The sequence below is a fragment of the Gymnodraco acuticeps genome, unplaced genomic scaffold (assembly GCF_902827175.1).
Source record: "Gymnodraco acuticeps unplaced genomic scaffold, fGymAcu1.1, whole genome shotgun sequence".
Classification (NCBI taxonomy): domain Eukaryota; kingdom Metazoa; phylum Chordata; class Actinopteri; order Perciformes; family Bathydraconidae; genus Gymnodraco; species Gymnodraco acuticeps.
In genome coordinates, this window is record NW_022990198.1 from 1370706 (window position 1) to 1393570 (window position 22865).

Here is a 22865-nt window from a genome sequence, read left to right on the forward strand (position 1 = left end):
TGGTTCTGGGATTTTTGCTCACCGTTCTTGTGATCATTTTGACCCCACGGGGTGAGATCTTGCGTGGAGCCCCAGATCGAGGGAGATTATCAGTGGTCTTGTATGTCTTCCATTTTCTAATAATTGCTCCCACAGTTGATTTCTTCACACCAAGCTGCTTACCTATTGCAGATTCAGTCTTTCCAGCCTGGTGCAGGTCTACAATTTTGTTTCTGGTGTCCTTTGACAGCTCTTTGGTCTTGGCCATAGTGGAGTTTGGAGTGTGACTGTTTGAGGTTGTGGACAGGTGTCTTTTATACTGATAACGAGTTCAAAGAGGTGCCATTAATACAGTTAACGAGTGGAGGACAGAGGAGGCTCTTAAAGAAGAAGTTACAGGTCTGTGAGAGCCAGAAATCTTGTTTGTTTGTAGGTGACCAAATACTTATTTTACAGAGGAATTTACCAATTAATTCATTACAAATCCTACAATGTGATTTCCTGGATTCTTTCCCCCCCATTCTGTCTCTCATAGTTGAAGTGTACCTCAGATGAAAATGACAGGCCTCTCTCATCTTTTTAAGTGGGAGAACTTGCACAATTGGTGGCTGACTAAATACTTTTTTGCCCCACTGTATATGCTAAACCTGCAGTCCTATATTTCATTCGTTCATTCGACAGAGTTTTGAGGGTAATGGTGGGAATAAAGGCCGACTTCAACAGACTTAGTATTCATTTAAAACCATTTTGTAGGGCTGTATGTTCCTACCCCGAAAGTTATTATACATGAAAGTGAGAGGAGAAAAGTATGTGACGGAAATTGTAGCTAATCTCAGTCTAAACTATAATGCAGATTTGATTTCCTCTTGCTGTTCACGCTGTGTTACTTATTAAACCGTACATTAGCACACACTGATTTCTGTGCCTTTCATTTCCTGTGCAGGGAGCCTGGCTAGCAGTGTGGACTTTGAGGGCCATTACAGGGACCGCTGGAAGCCAGGCAGCATTATTAATAATGACATGGCTTTAAGTTGGACGATTTGAGGCCTGTTGAACATATTGCCTCCTATTGAGCAAAAGCAATCACAAAGTTATGAGGCACTGAATGTTCGTTGGCAAATTGCATATCTCAAATAGCCTTCTCCACTCATGCTTTTGTCATATGCAGTCTTACTCCAAAATTGTGCTGCCGACTGAGTTCCTCATATGACAAACAGCATAATGAAAAGCTTCTCGAAGCCCTTTCATGTACACAATTCAATGCTTCCCCCTGAAAGAGCAATGCTATGCCTCCCATCTCAAGCAACTCCAAAGCCAAGAAATGCAGCTTCTTAACCACCAGCCTTTAATGTTTTAATAACTTGCATGACAATTAGACCAGCTTGTAGCTATAAGCATTCATCCAGAAAACACAGAGCACTTCTTTTTAAACTAGCGGCATGTTTGAGGTTTGAAACATTATACTGTGACCAGGCACTATTTACTTCACAGGGATTAGAGCTGCACAACATGATTTTGTATTGTATTGCTATCTCTATGCAAACCTTCACAATAAACATATTACAAAAGACTGCATTAAATACATTAGCAACACATTTCATTATATTCAACTTTGTTCGATATGTGCCATGGCATTAACTCTCTGGCTAATCAGAAAGTGCTCCAGACATAAGGCATAATCTCATTGGTCAGAAAGGACACATTATTAGACCAATACTGTTGTATTACTATGGAGGGGAATTATGACAAGATGAGTGTGAATACCAGAGAGGAAGTGATGCCGAAATAAAAATCCGCTGTCCGGCAACATTTTGAAGTAGAACAATGCACTTTCATTGACACAAACACATAATAACCGTTAATTTTGTTGCAGATTAGCAGATTACTGAAAGGAGCAAAATGTCAGAAAGGAATTCAATTTAATATCTGTTTTTTTATCTCAAATAAATATAGTTTTTGCGATATTCAATGTTTGTGCATATTATTCTCAAATAATACAACAATAACCCCTCTACGTTTACACTGGAGTGCAGTGACAAACAACACAATCCCTCACTGACACCCAACAGCGGCAGCTGGAATGCATGACTAAACCAGAGGTAGCCCTACCAGGAATTGAGCCCAGGTCTTTGGGGGGTAAGAGTTTTTATTATGTGTCACGCGTGTACCAAGCCAAGTCTGACTGTTTCGCATGAAACGGGAGAAAACTTCACAAGCCCCTTTTAACAATCAGAGTTCTGATTCCTTAGATTTTATCAATCTATCTTTAAAAAAATTAAGTGATCCAAGTCTTCAGCCTCTGTTATGTCTATAAAACAAAGCAAAGGACACCATACCTGCATGTTCCAGCTACTTCTCAAAATAAACTATTCTTTAATCTGCTCTACATCTTAGGCAGATTTGTGACTACAAGTCCTAGCAAAGCCCAAAGAGGAACTAGCCTACATACCACCATACATGGATGACTCAAAAACAGCTCCCCCACATTTCAAACAGAATATCTCTTGCCTGTAAATTGGTTTTCGTCACAACTGGCTGTCAGTGTTGGCGTTTGTGGGTTTCAGTGTGTCAGATTTGACACAGCTCCCCTTCAGTAGCTGTGGGCTGTAGCTAACCACCCACACACCCCCACTGAGGAGCAACCGTCTTCCGCAGATCCCCTTCAACAACTTGACAGCACTGATCACTCTCATCATAGTTCCCTCGAGCCATGAGCACAGATTTACAGCCTGAAGCATCGTATTGGTCAAAGCATGACTAATACTATTTGAAGAAAGCCTATAAATGCAGCTGTGACAGGAGGCATGTAGAAATGAGTGACTACAGCTCGTCTATGTTTGAAAAAATAATGCAAACCACAACCGCTAAAAGTTTCCAGAGGTTAACAGCAAATTACTTTTGATGACATGCACAATTGTAGGACTACTATGCTGTGCCTGGAGACACTGTCATGTTTCATCTCTGCATCACTGACCAACACAGGAGCCATGGCCCGTCAATCACAAACTGACACATTCCCCTGCATGTCAAAGGGACAAGGCACGTTGCTCTGGTGCAGGACACTTGTGAATTACATTGTGCATCTGTGAAAATATATGGTATATTTGAAGCTGGTTGAAAAGAGACAACTCCACAGAGAGGCTTGCAGAACAGAATGAATCTGTTTCCCGGGATGTGTAACGTGCATGAGATGAAAAAGGAGGTTTCGCGAATATAAACCCAAATTAACTGCTCAAACAAAGAAATTCCTTCCTCACCCTATAAAATGTGAGTAATGCAGACCTTTGAGTCAGTTTATGGTATGATTATAATTTATGCCACCCCCTAAGCGGCACTCTCAGACTGTGTCTCTTTTGTGTAGCCCCGGCATTACGGCCGTGGAATCTCAGAGGAAGAAAAGAGCCAGTGTCATGCGGTCAGAAGGCATTTTAGTCAGACGGAAATTTGTGTCAGCACTTTCTGCCAGGGAGCGAGAGGCCAGCGTTCAGAGCTGTTAGCCTCCTCCTCAGAGGAGAGCCCGGGTTTAATGGGACTACTCTTCCACTCCATTTGCCGGCCCGCATCTCGCAGGACACAGCTGCATACATGTGAGCCAGAGACTGTCACTGTGCATACCTCTCTGCAGCCTGCGAGCTGCACACTCCCATCAACAGCTGACAGAAGCTGTTCATCTTCCGACAAACAACATGAAACAGACTACGAACAATGCATGTGGATTAATGTTAAGACACTACGAGCAAAAACAGATTTGTCAAATTTGAACGTTTTCTTAAAGACTAGTGGAAAAACATCCAAGATAATCATTTAGGTGTTGATATTAATACAATGTGTATTTGCTAGTGCTGTAGCGACGCGTCGACTTCAAAATATCGTCGACGACATATTTCCGCGTCGACGCGTCGCTACACACACACACACGTGGGTCACCCAAAGCAACAAGCAGTTCGCAATCGCACTTCAAACACAATGGAGACTGAAACGGCTACCACCTCCTCCTCACAGGATTGCGCACGAAGCCCCCAAACGAAAACATCTCGCCCTAGGTCTTCAAAAGCATGGGAATATTTTAAAGTTAGTCCAAAACGCAAAGATATTTATATATTTATATCTCACTGAGACTGCTGCATAGCCTAGCAGAAGCAGCAGCTAGCTGTGGTGGCTACCATTAGCAGCTAGCATTTGCTCTCCGATTTTTACATAAAATGGAATTATGGATTATAAATTCAATCATTTTTTTATACATAGACGTTAAAAACCTATGGATTAACCGATTCAGCCGCGTTTTTTCTCATTTTAATGCCATTGAACACGTCTTTTGATCAGATTGACAGCTGGTGGTGAGACGATCTCCCTAGAAGCTCTGTGAAGGTACGTGTTGTGATGACTGTATTTGCTTCCCCTGTCGCGAGTCTGGATCACTCAGTGATGATACTATGTACCTACATAATCGGTGGAGTCTCAGCTTTAATCGGATATATTGTATGTGCAGCTACGATAAGTAGCCCGCTCAGGCCACTAAAAATATTGCTTTAAAAAAAAAAAAAAATGGTCCTGTGGTATGTTGACTAGCAATTTTGTTAAATTGTTTCGTTTATTAATGCTACAACATAGCGTTTTGTGAGGTGGTTGTCATTGTTGGGTGAAAAGCAAACAGCTGTTTGCTGCAGAGCGCAGCGCGAGCAGGCTCCCGTGAGTGCGCTCGTTCGCTACAGACTTTCGCGCCACCTAACCATTCGCCAAACTTTTTTTAATACCAGCGGTAACCGGCCAAGTGCCGGGCAAAAAACAATCTTCAAATAAAAGAATGTCACCGGAGGAGTTAAAGGAGAGTGACAGGGAGTATGAGAAGAAGAGGGAGAGAAAGTTTCAGCCACACTGGCTTGATCGATGGAGTTGGCTTCGATATGATGCCAATATAAACAAGGTCTTTTGTCGGCTCTGTACATCAATGCCGACCTATGCTGACAAATAAGTGAAGAGTAGAAAATATTAAGGTATATTGGCTATAGGGAAATGTCCCAGCAGTTTAGGATAATGAAGGATCTAATCTAATCTATAGCCATTACATTTCTATCTCCTAATGACAGGAAGGCAGAAAGCGCATTATACAAATAATAATATAGGCTACTCATAATAATGATAATAGTAGAAATGTTTTAACAATGACCACAATATAATTATTTTTAATAAACCAAATATTAACAATTGAGGAAAATGAGCAAGAACTGATGATTAAAATGTTGTAGTACAAGTAGTAATGTAGTTTATACATAAATTACTATTGCAACAAATGTGTTAATTTTCTTCATTATTAGTCAATTTTTTGGACGAATGCTCCGGGCCAGTGGTTACAATGGTGGGGGGGGGCAGTGATAATAAAATTCCACTGGCCCGGAGCATTACATAATGTCTCATTAGCATGTTTGAACTTGACATTTAAGACAACTTCTTGTGCAACAATTGCGTAAATATAAAAAAATTAATAAACCCCAGAACTTTTATGGTTATATGTATTCATAATTGTTTACCCTATACTCAAAATATGTTTAACAGCCTTTTTCTCAGTAAATGTAGTATTTTCAGTTTTATAGAGTGATACAGAAGAGATATTCTGATTTCCCTATGTAAAAAAAAGTCATTTTAATATGTCAACAAATTAAACAAATAGTTTTGAACCTAGCTTGATCCTACGCTACACACATTAACCTGTGTAACCCTATTCACCTGTAGTGTCATCCCTTAAACCCTGGTAATGAGACTGCAGCGCTCTCTCTCAGATTTTAAATCCATATATTTATTGGCCAAGGAACTTATCTTACTAACTCCTGGTGCTGCCATAATCATTCTGATTATGGCAGCACCAGAAGGCCTTTCTTTAAAATTGCTTCCTTTGGATCCATTTCAGAGCCAAACAACAATTTCATGGCTGACCAGTCAGAGAGTAATTACATAAAGCCCGAAGCCAGCACATCGATCAGTACTCGGGACTTAAAAATAAGACTGTTTTGGACAGACAGCTCCTGGAAGAGATGACAGCATCTCCACCGCACAGATTGCGAAAATTCACAATGAAAGTTGAAATGGGAAACATGAATCTATTTTCTGATGGAAGAGTTTTCCTAGACAAACAGCTCAGAATTCTGCAGTGAAACTCTCCTCTCCCAAAAAGATGCATCACTTTTAAGTAAAAGGTCGACTCTCCAAAGTGAAGTAGTTACTGGGATGTCAGGTCATTAGGTCAGTCGTATGTTACGAGAAAAGTCTATTTTGAAATCTAAAGTATCTTAAACAATGAAAAAAAATTGTTTAGATCAAAGTCATTTATAGTCCATCATACTTACCTTTGTTTGATGAAATACAGTATTTAAACATGAATGTTATATTTAAGACAAGTCCTGCAAATTACCCCATGTAGAACTTGGTTTATTTGTCATGTTTAAACCATTTCAAGGACCATAATTATTTCCCTATAATAGAAGATAAACTGCACAGATGGAATCGTCTCAAATCCTGATCTAAACGGACCAAAACATTATTTAAAAAAGATGGCAACTCGATTACTAAAGGCTGATTAGCTACTGTATTCATGTTAGGGGGTTAGCAATGAAAAACAAACATATATTTATAGACACAAACTGAAAAATGCATGTTTACCAAAGCATGCATCAGGATCCCCCAACAAACAACAAATGTGCTCTTCAGAAAAAGAATGTTAAAGAATGTAAATGAATTATTGTCCTACAGTAGGCCCACTTGCCAAACACAAGTTCACAATGAATCTATTGTGACTTCCCATGATGACCTTGGTGCGATGCATCCAAAGGTGAAAAGAGTTCCCGGCTTTGCTGCACTGGTTCAAGTGGCATGAAACTTAAGAGATGACTCACCATGAGTAGACACAGCAGGCAGGTCTCCAAAATCCGTCTTTCAGGGCAGTGAGGCGCTACATTTCGCTGGACTGAGCCACAGTCCCGATCCCTCTCCAGAGGGCACACCAAACAGTTTTCTACAAAGGCAACCACAGTGACAGAAAAAACAAACCTTTAACTAAAAGCTTGCAATGGACTGAAAGAGCCTTGTATTGACACACAGCAGAAGTGGCAGTCGCAATTTGACATCCGGCTCACTGTGGCGTGGTAAGTCAATGCAGTGGACTGTCACTGTTCGCTCCGTTCACTGTTGATGATCTTTTTCCAACAGAGAACACAAACAAACAACGCCGTTTGGGGTAGCTACACATGTTGGTTGTTGAGGCGTAGACTGGAACAGTGGACAGTTTCTTTTAGGGGGAGGATCTGACATAAAGTGCTGCTTTCAGAGTTTTGTGATGTAGAGCTATGCAGTCCCTAAACACTGACCAAATGTGTCATTATGTCATTAAGTGGGGGGAAGAGGGGAGACAGACATTTCTATGTGGGAGTCATGTGATAAACAACAAAGAATAGGAGACTATAGAGTGCTGCAGGAACGAGTCCTAAAACCGAGATATTAGTTAGCATGTTTGCACCCCTGTATAAAGGTTGATGGGTTTTCTAATTGGGTGTTTGGTTATATATAATGAAAGGACCTGTGGTTAAGACAGTGGTTCTCAAAGTGGGGGGCGCGCCCCCCCCCCCCCCCCAGGGGGGCACAGACGCATGACAGGGGGGGGCGCGAGAGACCAGGAGGAAAAATGGTTATTAAAAAAAAAATGTTTTAAAGATTAAAAAAAATTCAATAAAAATCATATTTTGAAAAATTATTGATTCGAAAATAATATGATGCAGTACAGTACTATTACGTCTGGGTCTCTGTGTTTCATTAAAGCTCAGCTCTGTGTGTGTGTGGAACGAGCCATTTTGTGTGCGTGCGTGCGCGAGAGAGAGAGAGAGAGAGAGAGAGAGAGAGAGAGAGAGAGAGAGAGAGAGCGCGCACCGGTACCGGAGATCGTTGATGTTAGCTTCTGGTGCTAGCGAGCTACGCTAACGGATATAAGGAGTTTTTCAACAACAAAGTGGAGGAGAGCCCTCTCCTGTCAGACTGAGAGGCTCAGTGAGCTAAAGGACTGAGTGTTATCTCAGTGGGTCTCAAACGTTTTGGTTACCATTAATGTAAACAATTATTTCCGAGGCACACATTTATATGATCATTATAGTTATAAAAAAATAAGAGAATAAATTAAAAACAGGTATGAAATACTATATGACATTAAAACATTTATAAAGTTTAAAAGGGTGATTTGTAAAATATCCATAAAGAAATAGTAAATCTGTTTACAGTTCTGTGTTGAGATCCATAGATCTCTTCATTTTGCTCTCAAAGTGCACCAGATTGATGCATTTAACTTCAATATTTAAAAATAAATCTTCCCGGGGGAGCTTGCCCCCGAACCCCCCTAGAGGAAGTCCACACACCACCTATAAAAATAGCACTTTACCCCTGCTTACACCTATATGCCGTGAGCTGATTATCGAGCCTTCATTGTAACTGTCACACTGTGTATGTGCGTGGGGAGTGTTGCAGTAGAACATTCCACTGTAGCGCCCGGTACATTAATGGGAAACCCTAAATGTTTGAGCACCCTCTATGAAACGTCAAGCTACCACAGTACCCCCAAAATAAATCTCTGGCGCCGCCACTGAGCCTGACTATTTGTGTTGGGGGGGGCCCGACTTTTTTTTTTCTCCAAAGGGGGGGCCTGACAGAAAAAGTTTGAGAACCACTGGGTTAAGAGATTTTAACATTTGATGCTACAACATAAAATGCATTAGCGAATACCACACTTGTGAATTTTGACGTTTTGAAGTTTCTTTTAAATGCCAGTCGCTAACAAGTGACTAAATGAGACAACTTTACGTCATCATGGCAAATACGAGCCGCCTTTGTTTTAGTTATGGTGATGTTGAGGTCATACAATCATGGTAAAGTTTGCTTGTAGCCTAACGTTAGCTTTTTACTTCTGGCAACAGTAGTTATGCTTCAGTAATCATTAAATTGGTGTTTATTTGTGAAAACTATCTTGTCGTCCAGTGTATCTCTCATATTCTCCTTTGTCCTGTTAATAAACTTTGCAATAAAAACAAATGATTTTCCAAAATAAACTTTACAAAGATTGTTAACTGGACCAGTGATACATATGTTCAGGTTTGCAGCTAATTACATAAACACAACTGGCAGTTAAGTTGCCCTATAGAGCATTAATTAGGCCACAAAGTCTGAAAGAGGACGTTGCTTGGTTTAAAATTAAGCTATGAGAATAATGTTCCAGTATTTGTTAACAAACACCAGCAAATAAACGTCTCCAAGAGTAATTCAACCAATGACAACTAAGACATAGGTTTTGAAAGGAAGCAGAATGGCATTTCTGCACAAAAGAAGTCTTCAGACAGAACAGCGACACAATAATCAAGTTTCCCCATTGCTCACTGTAGGGAACACTTTATAAGACTTAAATCTGAATTTCACTCAGAGTTGCCAACACATTAATTAAGCTGAGCCAACCAATGAGAATCTAAATAAGTTACAGCAACAATAATGTGAAGTAGTGACAAAGTCATATCGCTATTTCTATCAGTTTGATATTTTTTATTCGGGTCTTTGCAGAATCGGAAGGGAAATTTCAAATGCATTGTGGGAAGCCTTGCTTGGAGCAACATTTGTTTTTTTCATTTGAATTGAATAAAACGCTTGTGAAATTCCTTACACTGATCTTTTAATGAAAAGTCTTCTCCTCAGTTAAACACACATCATTTTGTATTCATTTACTCAAAGTAAACATGTCTGAAAAGATTTGGGAATGCAGTCTTTTATGTGTGTGTGAAATGATGAAATGGAGAAGATAGCTTATGTTTAGAGGTTAAAAACAGAGAGACATGCAACATTTTCCAAGGTCGACTTCCCTTGTCACTTGAAGCTAGAAGGGTCACAAAGGCCGGGCAGCTGTCCGCTCAGCAGACAATGATTAGAAGAGAAGCAAGGGCAAAATGGCTCCCTGTGCTATTTGTCTGGCTTATAACGATATGGATTGCCAAAAAAAAGCTGGCATACAATTTGATTTGAAAAAAGAACATCCATTGAAATCTCAGCCCATTCAAGTCTTAATCATGTTGCGAAATGTCTAATTCTCCTTTGTCCACTGGGTTTCTGTATTATTAACTGAAAAGGCCAAAAATAAGATCAAAACAAATTATGCGTTGAGTCCTGAGTCCCCACTTCACTGATAAATATGGCATTTAAGCTTCCCCTCTCATCTCCTTCTCAGTAGCCATGAGTGTTTAAGCTTTCATGGAATACAAATGCCTCTGTGTAAAGTCTGGCAGTCCATGTTTGACATTTTTCAGGCTGGATAAAGTGTGCTGCTGAGAAATAGTTTCTCAGAAGAATTGTCCTTCTAAGACCAGACTCCGGCTCGGAGAAAGGTGTTTGAGTTCTCCCTTGATCATCATTTATATTTGCCAAAAGTCTGGGAAAGAAAACGCAAGGCACGGCAGACCAAATAGTTACATGAAAAAGGAAGACTCATCTACAATTGTGATCATTAATTCAAGTTACATTTGTAAATCAGGATATCAAGAGAACAAGCAAAGATACATCTTAATAGTAGACTAATTGAGAGTACAATCCATGCAAAAGAAGCAAAACATATCTGCTTTGCTGTAAATATAAGATCAAAAGGCAACTAGAGGATTGGAGATACTCAGTGAAATCAAGTTCAATACCCAATTGTTTTATTTATGAATGTATTTATTATGGACCATAACTCATTATCTACCATAATTACATTTGTAGGCACTACAATACTGCTATTTCTGTTGTATTGAATATTTGTTGTGTGCATTAGTGAAGCCCTTTGTATCATTGTCTTAAAAAGTGATATAAATAAAGCTTTGGTTAAGTAGTACTTTCTAACTGTTCATATTAAGCAAATTGGAAACTACTCTAGCAGAGGTACTCTAGCAGAGGTGTAGATTAGGTACAACTTCTAAAACAGATCTTCTCATCGGTGGGCTCAAGACATTTCCTCTAATATAGGCGTGTAAGTACTGCTGAGCCGTTTGTTCCATTACTCTTCTACGACCAAAATGCAATTTCCAATGTGACAGGCTGGCCTTTACTCTCAAACTAATGTAGCATTCTGTTTTCCCCTGTCTCAGCATCCTGTAAACACAGGTGTCTTTTTAATCCTGGGCCCTAAATGAGGAAAATCATTTAAATATTTATTAGCTTATGTTGCCATGTGCAGAGTGAACAGAAATAGGCTTTTTAAAAAAGCTCTCTGTTACATGCATGCAGAAATATGTTGGCGTGCCAAATTCAGTAAAAGCTGTTGAAAAACAAGAAGTCAAAAATCAGCAGCAGGCTGATAGGTGACTGAGCTTTTATACAAGCATACAAACAAACTGAACTAACAAGGATTCCCTTTATACAAAACTAACATTCTTAACAAACACTTGCCATCTGCTAGTCTACATTCAACAAAGCATTACAAAGTCTGCAGTTTCTCTAAAGCCACTGCTATTTTCAGCACACGCTTATTCAGTGTTGATCAAGATGAATGAAACATGTAGGCAAATACAGTCTCAGAGCTGCCCTGGCAGAAGGGCTGGAGCCTTCAAAGCCTAGAGAATTGGATATATGGCTAGGGAGCTGGTTTAAAGTATTCCCAAAGACTAGCCCCTGTCTTATAATTCATCTCATTATAGCAGTTACATCTCATGGAAGAGGGGAAACAGTACTCAGCCCTGAATACTGCAGCTAATATGGTAAGGATGCTCCGATCGATCGGTCACCGATCGAGATCGGCCGATACTCACTCTCTACCGATCGATCGGTGCTCTCTAAACATGCCGATCGCGAGAGCCGATCGCATGACGTAAAATACATGACACTTTTCTCTGTGTGCGGCAAAACAAGCTCGCCAAAATGGCTTCACCGGTCTGGCATTATTTTAAGGTGTCCGAAAAAGACAGTAAAATAGCAGTAAGCAACATGTGTGAAGCAGAAATCCTGCAGCTCCGCCCGCCGGACCGGTAAGCGCAGCGAAACACACACACAGGGAGAACCAGACCGCAGTTAATTTCCTCATATTCCAAACGAGAAATTACGGTAGCAAATCACCCGGTTCTTTACGACCAGAACTATTAACGGGATACAAACCGGAGGAACCAGGCATGGAGGGAGGTGGCAGAGACAGTGGGTGAAACGGGTAGGTTTTCGCCTGTTTGGGGAGTTTATATATATATATATATATTGCTCGCATAAAATCCCCAGGGTTTTTTGCTTTGTATGTCAGGGGCGGGAGATTCATGTGATTGGTTGTTGGTCGCGTTGCTCCAAAAAATCCCCAAGCTTTCAGACACGCCCAGCTCCAAGATTTTCAAGATTTTTGAAAAGCTGCTGTGTGGACGTACCGTAAGAGTTAGACCTAACACACTTAGCTATTTTATCTACCTCTGGAACAAGCTAAACTAGTTATTATAAATATATGTATTCTTCATTGTCGGGTCACTCATTAGTGGATCAGTGAGCTGCATGAGATACTGACAGGCTGTCAGGAGAAGGAGAGAGAGAGGGAGAGGAAAAGAGAGCGCTTCCGCTAATTTCTCCCGTGTTATTATCCAAAGTGAATGTAAACTTGAATAATGTACATCATTTGAATGTAATAATTAAGTTGATTGTTGTTTGTGGAAGCTCCAGTGAATGAGCCCCATTAACTGAGTTTTAAACATCACTTTAAATGGAAGATTTAAAGTGATGTTTAAATCTTCCATTTAGGCCCCGCCCACTCGATCGGATCGGCGATCGGTATCGGCCGATACTGATTCCGGCGATCGGAGCATCCCTATAATATGGTAGTGAAGCCTCAAGATAAATGTGTTTCTCTCTTTCTCTTTATGTGGAAATCCCAGAGATGCAGCAGGGACAAGAACTGTCGAGCCCAAAAGATTAATGAAAGAGCATGGTTAGTTAATAGCAGTCGGAGAGTAAAGACCTCCGGCAAGGCCAATGAGGCATGAGGCGCGTTCACACCAAGTACTTTCCCCACAAAGGTTCCTGAGAACTACGATTTAGTTGCGTTCACACCAAAAAGTCCCAGGAACTAAATTAGTTCTAGAGAACCTTTTTTACCCCCTTTTCAGTCCCTGCTAGAGAGCAGGGACTTTCGTGGGAGAAAAAGGTTCCTGTGTCTGATTGGCTGGGCGGAATGCAAACCACGCCCCGTCAAACTCCCAAAAACGTTTGTGAAGCCGCCATTTTATTATCCTCGCATTGCATTATTAGCATTAGCATTAGCCCAGCGCAGAAACGCAGAGAGACTAACTTATGGCAACACATAATAAAACATGGAAGCAGTGGAGATGAGGAGGTGTCGGCGTTCTGGCCGTTTACTCGGAAGGCTTCAGTAGAAGCTGCTGGGAGTCCCTAACTCCGGGGACTTCCGGCCGGGGACTTCCGGCCTGGAACTTTGGGCGGCAGTATACGCCGTGAAGTTGTTTGCGGCCTGCCAGTAAACCCAAAGCAGAAGAAGAAGAAGAAGTGACGTCAGCGGCTTAATTTGCCTAATCCACCCCCAGGAACTAATTTCCGGTGTGAACGCGATCTGTACTTAGTTCATGAGAACTAAAGAGTTCTCAGGAACCTTTGTGGGAAAAGTACTTGGTGTGAACGCGCCTATTCACATGCTCCCTAGATGGTGGCAATTCTCCAGTTGCCAAACTGTTCTTCCAACTTCTATGTGTTCATGGGCTTGAATGTATAATGTGGAAACATGGATGCTACAGAGATGGTGTTGCTTTGACTTTACGGGATTTTTTTTTCAGGTGGTTGAAGTTCAATGCCCTGAATCACAATGTTAATCAGAGTAAAACATTTCATGAATCCAACTTGATTCTGATTGCCTCCAAAATGTTATGGGTTCTTCTTTGGCCCGGGCCACACCCGTTCACCAAGTTGTATCACATTCTGGCCAGTAGTGCGTCTGTAATCTTGCCAACAGTCAAACAGAGAAAGAAGACAAAAACACCAACCCAGCCGAAAGAATATAACCTCACTGTTAAGATACCGATGATGTATAATTGCATGTGCGTTATATGTGACACAATGAGGATTTCACTAATCGACCACTGGTTCATTACCTCCAATTACCTCTGTCACTCTATGTTACAAATGTATGTATAAGGGCCTCCTATGTCTTCTCAGCTAGATGAAAAGGGAACATACTATAGCTGCCTTGAGAGTGGCATTAACACTCTGTGGGGTTTTCAGCTAGATCTCAATTAGAGACTCATTAGGCGTTTAGAGATGGCAGTCCCTCCGGCTTCCTGTCGCCCACTGTGAGACAGGCTGACCCTGACCTTGAGGGAAGGCTGGCACTCTCTGTATCAGATATGCTTCCTTCTGATCTTGTGTTCCAGAAAAACACATTAATTAAAAAAGACAAATCAAAAAATACATTGGAGTTAAAGGCAGAGCAAAAAAGAAAAGTCACTGAGCAGCTCCAACAACATTTTGATAGCCGATAAGTAAGGGATAATGTGCAGCAACACGGTCATTATGGGGAAAAAAACACCGACAGGCTGATCAGGAGCCCGACGCGAAGCGGAGGGATCTAGATCAGCATGAAGGTGTTCTTTTCCCCATAATGACCAAGTTGCTGCACATTATCCCGCTTATTACATGGCCACATTCTCAACAAAGTAACATTATGAATCCCAATATTAATTGAAATGCTTTTATGGATTTAGAAAATTATTTTATTGATTTAAAAAATAGTTGTATTGATTTAAATTGACATGCATCCGCTAAGAAAAATAGTCTGTTGTTACCGTTTGAACTAACGTAGCAACGGCAGGAACTGCTTCGATAGCGTTTTTGAGGAGCTTTTTGATTACAGATTTGAAAACATCGCTGCTTGCTTTAAAAGTAGCACAATTCATTAAGTCAAACCTTGGAAAATATCTAGATATCCCTGCCCTAATGCCAAAGGAACTGCACACTGAATATGTGTCGCCGTTTGATGTCTATGTCTGGACCGCTGCGTAAAAAGGAGGGTTTCTGCCCGTTACTTCTCCGCTGTTTTATTGTCCCTCTTGTCTTTTTCTTTTCTTCACTGGGGACTCATCAGCCACTAACCATTACTCCAAATTACTGTGCTCTCCAAATATATTAAAATGAATGTTAAAATCCTCCATGTTGCTATCACACGACAGCGGAAAACTAAAGACAATCAGACAGTTTGCTTGCTTTTCAAACGGTTACATTTGAAAAACAGTTAGAGCGTCTCTTGTCAGTTTGAAAAGCCAACGGCAGGAACTGCTTGCGTTTTTGAGGAGCTTTTTGATTACAGATTTGAAAACATCGCTCCTTGCTTTAAAAGTAGCACAATTCATTATGTCAATCCTTGGAAAGTATCTAGATATCCCTGCCCTAATGCCAAAGTAACTAGCAACTGAATATGTGTCGCCGTTTGATGTCTATGTCTGGACCGTTGCGTAAAAAGGAGGGTTTCTGCCCCGTTACTTCTGCGCTGTTTTTCATGTCCCAGTTTGAAAAGCAAACTGCATGCAGTTTGCTTTTCGGCCCAACGGTATACAGTTAAATCGACCGGACTTCTTTCTGAAGATGTGAGCGTCCTTAACAACGGTCAATAAGTCCTTGACAGCGGTCTGTCTGTTCGGTATTAACAACGTGTCACGTGTTCTGAATTGACCAATCAGAATCGAGTATTCAACTAAGCCATGTAATAAGTAAGGGATAATGTGCAGCAACGCGGCCATTATGGGGAAAAGAACACCGAAAAGAACACCGACAGGCTGATCAGGAGCCCGACGCGAAGCTGATCTAGATCCCTCCGCTTCGCGTCGGGCTCCTGATCAGCCTGTCGGTGTTCTTTTCCCCATAATGACCGCGTCACTGCACATTATCCCTTACTTATTTGACAGCTTTAGCTACTATATAGATTTGGTTTGTGAAAAAACGTTATGTATCTAAATTATGATGTGAATGGTTCAAGATTCCCAGTAGCAACATAAATTATAATCTATCAGAATTATTCTGAGATTTAAAATAACAAAAAACTTCAAATATGACTGTAATAATGCTTAGCCAATCAAGCAGCAGCTTTAAAATATGCTAAGAAATATGAAGAGTCACCAGGATTAAAGACTTGCCTTGGTTTGAAAACCAACAAAGGGCAAGTAAGGAAAGTTAGTATTTCACTTATCAGTAGCCTACATTGTGTACATAGTTTGAAAGAGAGAGAGGATTTCATTTTTTTTTTAATAAAAAAAAAGGTCAACATTCCAGTAAATATTTACCCGATTAAAAGCACATACATTGAGTAGAAGTAGAATATAACTGATAGACCAGTTAAGCGTTGGCTTTTGCTTGTCAAACAATAATACAAGCTGCCATGTTAACATAGGAGTACCAAAGTATAACAGTAGCCAGAATGACTTCATATTTAGTTATTTATATCTTAACTCTTCCAGAGCGTATTGCAGAGAAATGACAGCTCTGTACAATGTTGCATGTTTGCATGTTTGCATGTGTACGCATTGCCCTATGGAGCGCTTCTTTATTATTGCCCCTCAGCGTCTAGTTTGGGGCAGAGGTGGTATGGAGTATTTTTAGACAGACTCAGAAGGACTCTATGTTCTGAGTGCTAACACAATGAACTCTCATGCCTCAACAAGAATACATTTTGTTGACAGGAGGCCAGGCAGTAGACCACTCCTCAACCTTAAAAACACTGTTGAAGAAAGCTACTAACTGAAACTAGCCATGCTTGGTGTTGTGTATGGACTCTATCAACAAGGCAATTATTCTTTTCACATCATAAGAGAAGGACTTCATGCATCTTGAACAGCATCTCAAACTGAATATTATCCATATACACAGAAATACAAGATCTTTAAAACTGTATTATGTTGACATTACAGTAAGTGCTCCCACATTACTGTAGATCCCACAGTACAGCTAGAGTGCTCATTTGTAAAGGACAAAGCCATGCAGCTGCAAGCATCATGGTCAGTAATCTGACATTTGGTGGAACAGAGAAAACAGTATATCTTTTTGATCTGAATGCACTTTTCTTTTTGAAATGTTCAAGTGTGCGTAGCTTGAGTAAAACCATCTTGGTCTAAGTAAAAATACAATGGTTCTTAAAAATAGCCTGCAGTGATACTGTGCCACGTAGCATTACAGGGCTCCACACTGACGTTGTGCAGAGCAAGAGAAACTTCACTTAGCTTTAGTTCATTTAAACAAATGTGTTGCTTCTGGGCACTGTATTCAGTATGTTTGGTAAAGCAGTGAGTGAGCTATATGGCTTCCTTTGCAGTGTGTTGCTTCTTCTTTTGTATATCAAAGCAAACGCAGCAAAATATATTTGAAAAATCAACAATGTCTCATTTTCACAACATTATGTATTTTTTAAGAGTAATTTATAAATAGTTGTGCAAGTCTAAGATATCAAATGTTATATGATATACAAATCTGAGAATATCAGGACATAACTTAAAAAAATCTTCAACAGTTGAGTATGAAACTAGTTATATATTTTTTTTAATTGCCTTTATTAGGTTCAACATATTGGTTGTAAACACTAAAAAAAGCTAGATAAACTGCCTGAAACCATTATTGGAGTCTTTTAAACTGTAGCCAATAAAGCAAATTAACTATCTACTACTACGAAAACGTTCACAATGGCAATATTGGTTGGAAAAACAACACGCTGGGCTGGTAACATAGTGTTTTGACTGGGGACACACTGGAGGGATCTAAAAATGCTGAATTTGTTTTCAAATTATGTATATACTTATTCCTCTTCTTCTTCTACAAAGGAAATAAAGTAGATGCAATAAAACCAAGCAGACTCTTTTGCTGCAATGGTGCAAAGTGATAAGATCTGATATCACAAAAACAATGAGAACACCTGTGCACAATCTACTGCAAGTGATAAGAAACTAATGTCATCAACTCAGATCATGTGTAAACAACACTTGGAAAAATAACATTATTGGTTGTAAAGCTTACACTGACTGACTACACTGAACTAGCCTCTCATTGGCTAAATGCTCAGTAAAGACAGATGTCATAACATATATTATGGGATTAAAAGGTCATTCTTGACCTTGGAAACAGTAGTTGACAAAAGAGTATGCAAGCTACTACATACAGGGTTACTGTTGAACGGTATCCTCTTCAGCTGTTGGACTGGTGATATTTTCAATTTCTTATAGTACTTAATACAAAGGGTATCATTGAAAACCGTGGTGGCCCACACTCAAAACAATGCTACTTTTCACAAACTCTTTTTCTCCCACACTCCTACACTTATCGTCACACCCTGTTTTAGCACACAAAGGCAATGGAAGCATCTGTATTAACAACAACGTGTCCACTATGTTCTACAGACACAGAAATGCCTGGCAAATTATAATGGAGTTAACCCATTAGGGGCACTTCACATCACAGAGCGGGGGCCCATCTCCTACTGCTAACTGGGCACCACACACAGAGGAACAGTGGAACTATTTAGATATGACAGAGTGCTACTGTTTCATTTACAACCTCACGCCGGCCCACAGACCACATTTAAAGAGCCTTTGCAGCAGGAGTGTCAATGCGCGAGCATTAAGTAGATGGCATGATAACACTATTTGTCTTGTGCTGAACCTATTCTAGCACAGTTACATTAAGCAACCTTCAAGATGGATGGTTAATTCCTTACTAATCTGCTAATAGTGACACCAGATGTTGTGAGCTGCACAAATAAATAAATGATTATCTTTTAGACTCGTTGACTTTTAGTTTATACATTTTCAGAAAATGTCCTACCAAGTTTCTCAAATTACAGGGTTTTGTCTAAAAAATTCTTGTTTTGTCATTGATAAGATATAAAGAAGATAAAAACCCTTCAAACAGTTGTTTGAAGGAGAGCACAACAACAGCAACAAATATTACAGAGGGCATATTGACTGGTTGAACTTCCAAAAAATACAGAAACGCAGCCGTAATAAATTAGTGTATGTTGAGGTATACGAGATATTACATTTCGTCTGTCGTGACATCCTTATATATTGTACAGAAGAAAACACATGAAGAATCTACCTAGTGGGTGTAAAACTATGCACATAAAGGGGGGGGGGGGGAGACAGAGGTCACTGGTTGCTCCCAACAACATTGCAAAGTGTAGGCTGTGTCTCATAGCTGTTGTTCCAGCTATGAGACACAGCTTTCAAGCCTGATGAATACTATTCCATTCATCTAGCATCAGCAGCTGGGGTCGGCTCAAGCAGCTGCCTAATAGGCTAACAGGGATCTTCAGGCTCCCGGGAGGAGAGTTTGAGTGGCAGACCGAGTGGATACAGCCAATCTTTGTTATCTAACAGCCTTCCCATCTTGGCAGAATCAGGTAATGCCATGTTATTTAAGCGCAAGCACACATAAAAGAATGCATGTAACACTTCCACTTGTCCAGAGAGAAGTGATTAACTTGAAGCTGCAATGCAGCAGTAAGCCCAAAGACTCCAGTCACAGCAGTAACTGCCAATATGAAATATATCAGTGCAAACTAGGGTGGAATAGGTGCACAGCCTCAGCAAAAACAGGATTATAGTCTCAGGCTTTTTTCGCACAAATACATACGTTTGAACATGTTGTTACACGTCAGCATCTCTCACGCCTTATAAGCTTTTTGAAAGATAATTTTCTACATCCAAACAAAAGAACACCACTTAAATTACTTCTGCAGGGCATTCAAAGGCCACAGGTGTACTCCATTTCCACTGGTTTCAAAACGTGTTGTTTGTTGTACAAACTCAAAACACAGCGTGCCAGCCAATCACTTTTGTTCATGATGATTATGATTATAAGTATACAAGTAGTCTATTTTCTGATTGTTGGCTTACAAAGCCGGATGTTTCACACACAGCGCAATGTACCACTGTGACCCCTACATAAGGTTTTCTGTGCATATATTTAATGACCAAATCGTTCCCAGTATATATCAGAAGGCCTGTTTCTATATATATATATATTAGGGGTGTAACGGTTCACAAACATTTCGGTTCGGTACGTACCTCGGTTTTTTGGTCACGGTTCGGTTCGGTACGTTTTCGGTACAGCAGAATTTTTTTCACAGAACAAAACATATATATGTATATTTTTTTAATTATTATTAAACTGTGAATAATGTATTCACTCAAATAAATACAAAATATAATAAAATAAACATTAAGGTGCAGCATTTCGATGAACTGAAATAATCTGTATTTGAACTTTACTGTAGGCTACTAGTACTCACAAAACATAAACTATTAGTTTTGGGTTTTTAATTATTATTAAACTGTGAATATTCACTCAAATAAATACAAAATATAATAAAATAAACATTAAGGTGCAGCTTTTCGATGAACTGAAATAATCTGTATTTGAACTGTACTGTACTGCACCTAAGCAGCCAGTTTGACATTATGACTTGCTTGTCATTGTATTTTCATGTTTTTTTTCCACATTGCTTGCTGAAAGGGCAGATCTGCTGGCACTAACAATGTCTCCTGCTGTGGAGAACACCCTCTCGCTAGGGACAGAGGTAGCAGATACAGCCAGGTAGCGCTTTGCTAACATGGCAACATAAGGATATTTGGCGTTTGTAATAGCTTTGGCTCGGTCTGAACTCTCTGCGAGTGGTGGAGGCTTACATGCTAGCGGGAGTTGGGTTTGCACTTCAGTCTTTTTTCTTTTGGTACCGGTGATATTCACGTTCGGGTGATGCCTTTTCAAGAGTGTGCAAGTTTGATGTATTGCCAGCCGCGTAACTAATTTTAGTTGAACAATGCCGACAAACAGCTTTGGTTCGGTCCACCTGTTTTTGTCCTTCATCCTTGTACGTAACTACGAAACCAAAATGTTCCCAAACCGGAGACTTCAATGATGCTGGAGGATTTTCGAGCTCAACTTTATCTGCGTTCGCCATTAATTTTCGATAGTTCCTCAAATTACTGACTACATTTGAACGCATCCCTCTGACCAGCTCTCATAGTATGCCTCTCATCCAATAAAATGACTTGCTCGCTCTATGACGCGTTGAACCAATGTGACCAAATTACTCTGAATGCTGCGACGCAGCACCTGAGATTACTTCCAAAAAGTTGTTCACGTTCTCAATTTTTTACGTTTAACGTTATATTCGTTCGGTACACTTCGGTACACACCTGTACCGAACCGAAGGGCCCGTACCGAATAATTTCGGTACGGGTACGTGTACCGTTACACCCCTAATATATATATATATATATATATATATATATATATATATTAGGGCTGTCAAACGATTACAATTTTTAATCAGATTAATCCCAGCTTAAAAATTAATTAACCATGATTAATTACCATTCGAACTATGTCCAAAATATGCCATTTATTTATGTATATTGTCGTGGGAATGGAAAGATAAATGAAAGAAGGCGGATATATCCATTTAACATACAGTATGTATGTTTATTATAAAAAATGTCTGTGTGTCAAAATGAAAGACAGCCCACACACCTATCAATCATCAAACCGTGGGGTCTTAATTCATTACGTGTTGATTTCTATCAACGGGGGAGTAGGCTACTTCAGGAAAGTCGACGGGAGGGGCTCGTGGAGTACTTCGTGAGCACAGTGTGAACGTTGTGATCAGCTCTTTTAGCGCAGTTCTCCAGTGAAGGGGGGGGGAGTCTCTCTCCGCAGCCGGTTGGCGTAGTTTTGGCACAATTCCGTTGTACAGACCGACGTTAACAGCAGCCCTGTCTGTGCACACGGAGACCGACTCTGTCGTCCGGTGATCTAACCGCCTTCTGGAAAAGCTTCACAAGTACGTCGGTACGCAAATGCGCTTTGTGACACAAGTGACGGTACGCATTTCAGATTACGCACATAACCTGCGTACCAGTTATGTGCACCCCTGTACTACAGCAAAAGTATTATCCGTCGGGACTTCCTGCAACAACACCACGCCGTTATCTTGATTCTGATTGGCCAGAAGACATTATCAAAGATGTTCTATTGAGAAGACGATCACTACGTGACAAAAGTTTTCAGAACCGTTTCTGGTCTTCAGTATTTCCAGACAAGTGGCTGCTGAAATCAATCTGACTAACTGCTGTCTGTGCAATTCTCGGCGCGAGTTGGCGGACTTTATTTTGCTTACTTTAACATCATTTTTCATGGTGGGGCTAAGCCATTTCTTGGTATGGGTGTAGCCTACCCCAGCCATACCCTGGCGCTGCCACTAGTGGGATGTATGGGGCGGGCCATTCTGCACATGCGTTAAATGCGTTAAATATTTTAACGCAATTAATTCAAAAAATTAATTACTGCCATTAACGAGATAATTTTGACAGCATTAATATATATATATAAGACATAACCTAGATAACCTCTGCTAACCTCAATATTTTTTGGGCACGTTATTTCCATTTTATTTATTGGATATTAAAAAGATGTTCTGTCACATTAAAAATCAAATGTCTGAATATTCTTAAAATCGAAAAGTGCTCTTGATGGGCCTACAAATCTTTGGTTTCTAGATTTTTGAAATCAGATGAGGTATTTAATGGAGAAGCATAGCAAAGAAGAAATAGCAGGGAAGGGTATACATATCAGACAATAAACTCTACAGCCCTTTTGATTTTAAACAGCACATCTTATTTCACACCTTCTGTTTAAGGACATAAAATGCTGTGGTAATAGTTACAAAACTACTTCTGTAATGATCTGTAAGCAACGACTCATGGCAGCTGAACACATGCAGCTGCCAGATACTACAAAATACAATGCTGTGAGACGCAAGCAGTGCTAAAGTATTAAGCAAAAATAATCCCAAACCTCAAGTCATAATATATTAATGCATTGCTCCC

General features: G+C 40.1%; 1 protein-coding gene across 9 annotated transcripts in view; it reads right to left on the reverse strand.

Moving 5' to 3' along the window:
- tanc2b (tetratricopeptide repeat, ankyrin repeat and coiled-coil containing 2b) overlaps window positions 1-22865 on the reverse strand; it is a 170137-nt gene that overhangs the window by 143275 nt on the left and 3997 nt on the right. For 8 of the 9 annotated variants that reach the window (XM_034218070.1, XM_034218077.1, XM_034218069.1 and 5 more), the window contains exon 2: window positions 6867-6985. The exons of the other annotated variant lie outside the window; for it this stretch is intronic. The gene's annotated coding sequence lies outside the window, so the exon portion shown is untranslated. The remainder of the gene's footprint in view (window positions 1-6866; window positions 6986-22865) is intronic. 9 annotated transcript variants of the gene reach the window in all.